Raw genomic sequence first — 3,003 nt, 5'->3', positions numbered from 1 at the left:
TGACGCAGGGCTGGCCTGCGGCCCAGGACCATGACAGACTGGCGGGGAGCCCGGAACTCCAGCCCCTGGCTTGGGGCCTACAGGCCCGGGGCTGGGGACTGACAGGGCCAGGGTATGAGGGGCTGATGAATGGGTTCTGGCAAGCTGCTGGTGATTTCTGCCTGGCGGGTATGAGCAGGGAGGCCCTGTGTGTGTGTGTGTGTGTGTGTGTGTGTGTGTGTGTGTGTGTGTGTGTGTGTGTGTGTGTGTGTGTGTGTGTGTGTGTGTGTGTGTGTGTGTTGCGTGAGTGCGTGCGTGTGTCAGCAAGGGCTGTCAGAACCCCCTTAACCCCTGCCATAGAGACGGAGAGGGAACACAGGGGGTTATGGTTGGCCAGATTGACCGGTTGTAGAGAGGCTGAGGGAGTGGACCTGCCTCACACCTTCTCACACCCAGACATCCGCCTCACTGGGGTTAGCTTGAACACGCACACACACACACACACACACACACACACACACACACACACACCCACACACTCTATCTTTCTTTTGGCTCAGTCAATCAGATCCACTTTAGCCGACATCCCCATAGCGGTTGTTTTGGCGGTGTTGGAGGTGGAACTGCGTTAGAGCTGTCAAATCCACAAATGGCTCCCGGCATTATACCCAAAGCGGACATTGCCATTGGCTGCACGGAGTCGCATTAAGAGAAATACGATGGAGTAGCATTAAGAGAAATCCCATACAGCTCAAACACTGGAATGTGAGATGTAATGTACACCTTATTAATCCTCATTATTTTGTTGAATGATTTTCAATTTGAGCATCATTATTTCTCTAGACTTTCTCATTCTGAAGTTGTAATGTGAGAGAGAGGGGTGTGGCTTCGTGACAATGATCACAAGATCTGCTGCCCACTGATTTGACAGCTCCAACGCAGTTACACTAGCCTGACGACTCACACTAAATTATTCCGCTGCTCTGTCGTTCACTACATACTTTAGTCTGAGAATGGCATCATTGAAGTCCTTTTTGGTAACGAGGGGCACGAGGGGTGTTGTACCAAACAAAGTCATCAGCGATTAGATTGTCTCTAACCAATCAGAGTTTCAAAGACACATTTTGAAACAGCTTTACCCACGTGTGTTCTGTCTCTGTCCATCAAACCATCACGGTCACCTAGTAATGCCCAGTTTACAATTGGCTCATTCAACCCCCTCTCATCCCCTGTAACTATTCCCCAGGTCGTTGCTGCAAATGAGAATGTGTTCTCAGTCAACTTACCTGGTAAAATAACGGCTAAATAAATAAATTAAATCTGTCCCAACCCATTGGTTTCTGGACCAATCAGACGGACCTTAATAAATTGGCATTCAGTGAAGGGTCGGGGAGGTACTCAGATTCAGACTCATTGCAGAGAAGAAACTAACGTCCATGAACGGAGCAAGGAGTCTGGGGAGCCAGGTAACAGTTTGGTGAGACAGGTAACAGTCTGGTGAGACAGGTAACAGTCTGGCGAGACAGGTAACAGTCTGGGGAGCCAGGTAACAGTCTGGGGAGCCAGGTAACAGTCTGGGGAGACAGGTAATAGTCTGGGTAGCCAGGTAACATTCTGGGGAGCCAGCTAACAGTCTGGGGAGCCAGGTAACAGTTCAACCTCCGACACCGCCAAAACATAATCTACGGCAGAGAGGGACCCACTGGTTTCCCTCGAGGTTACAGAGAGCTGGTAGTCCCATCCACCAAATTACCAGATGTGAAACAGGGAAGAAACTCAGGGGGTATGCTAATTTGGTATAAGGCAGACTTAACCCACACTATTAAATTAGTCAAAACAGGAACATTTTACATCTGGCTAGGGAAAAATGTCCTCATCTGTGCTTCATATATTCCCCCAATAGAATCTTCAAGTAATCATACTTTAATGATGACAGCTTCTCCATTCTAGAGGGGGAGATCAACAATTTCCAGGCTCAGGGACATACTAGGGACGTACTAGTCTGTGGCCACCTAAATGCCAGAACTGGACAAGAACCAGACACCATTAGCAAGAAGGTGGACAAACACCTACCTGGAGGTGACAGCATTCCCTCCCCCATGTGCACCCCTAGACACAACTACGACAACATAACCAACATAAACGGGTCACAACTCCTGAAGCTCTGTTGGACGCTGGGTATGTACAGTTGAAGTCAGAAGTTTATATACACTTTAGCCAAATACATTTAATCTCAGTTTTTCACAATTCCTGACATTTAATCCTAGTAAAAAGTCCCTGTTTTAGGTCAGTTAGGCTCACCACTTTACTGTATGAATGTGAAATGTCAGAATAATAGTAGAGAGAAGGATTTATTTCAGCTATTATTTCTTTCATCACATTCCCAGTGGGTCAGAAGTTTACCTTCATTCAATTAGTATTTGGTAACATTGCCTTTAAATTGTTTATCTTGTGTCAAACATTTCGGGTAGCCTTCCACAAGCTTCTCATAATAAGTTGGGTGAATTTTGGACCATTCCCCCTGACAGAGCTGGTGTAACTGAGTCAGGTTTGTAGACCTCCTTGCTCTCACATGCTTTTTCAGTTCTACCCACACATTTTCTATTGGATTAAGGTCAGGGCTTTGTGATGGCCACTCCAATACCTTGACATTGTTGTCCTTAAGCCACAACTTTGGAAGTATGCTTGGGGTCATTGTCCATTTAAAAGACCCATTTGTGACCAAGCTTTAACTTCCTGACTGATGTCTTTAGATGTTGCTTCAATATATCCACATCATTTTCATCCCTAATGATGCCATCAATTTTATCAAGTGCACCAGTCCCTCCTGCAGTGAAGCACCCCCACAACATGATGCTGCCACACCCGTGCTTCTTGGTGGGATGCTGTTCTTCGGCTTGCAAGCCCCCCTGTCACGACTTCTGCCAAAGTCGGTCCCTCTTCTTGTTCGGGCGGCATTCGGAGGTCGACGTCACCGGCCTTCTAGCCATCACCCATCCACTTTTAATTTCCATTTGTTTTTTC

The sequence above is a fragment of the Oncorhynchus tshawytscha genome, linkage group LG22, assembly GCF_018296145.1.
Source record: "Oncorhynchus tshawytscha isolate Ot180627B linkage group LG22, Otsh_v2.0, whole genome shotgun sequence".
Taxonomy (NCBI): Eukaryota; Metazoa; Chordata; class Actinopteri; order Salmoniformes; family Salmonidae; genus Oncorhynchus; species Oncorhynchus tshawytscha.
The sequence above is the reverse complement of the archived record's forward strand: the minus strand, read 5'-3'. Positions refer to the sequence as shown.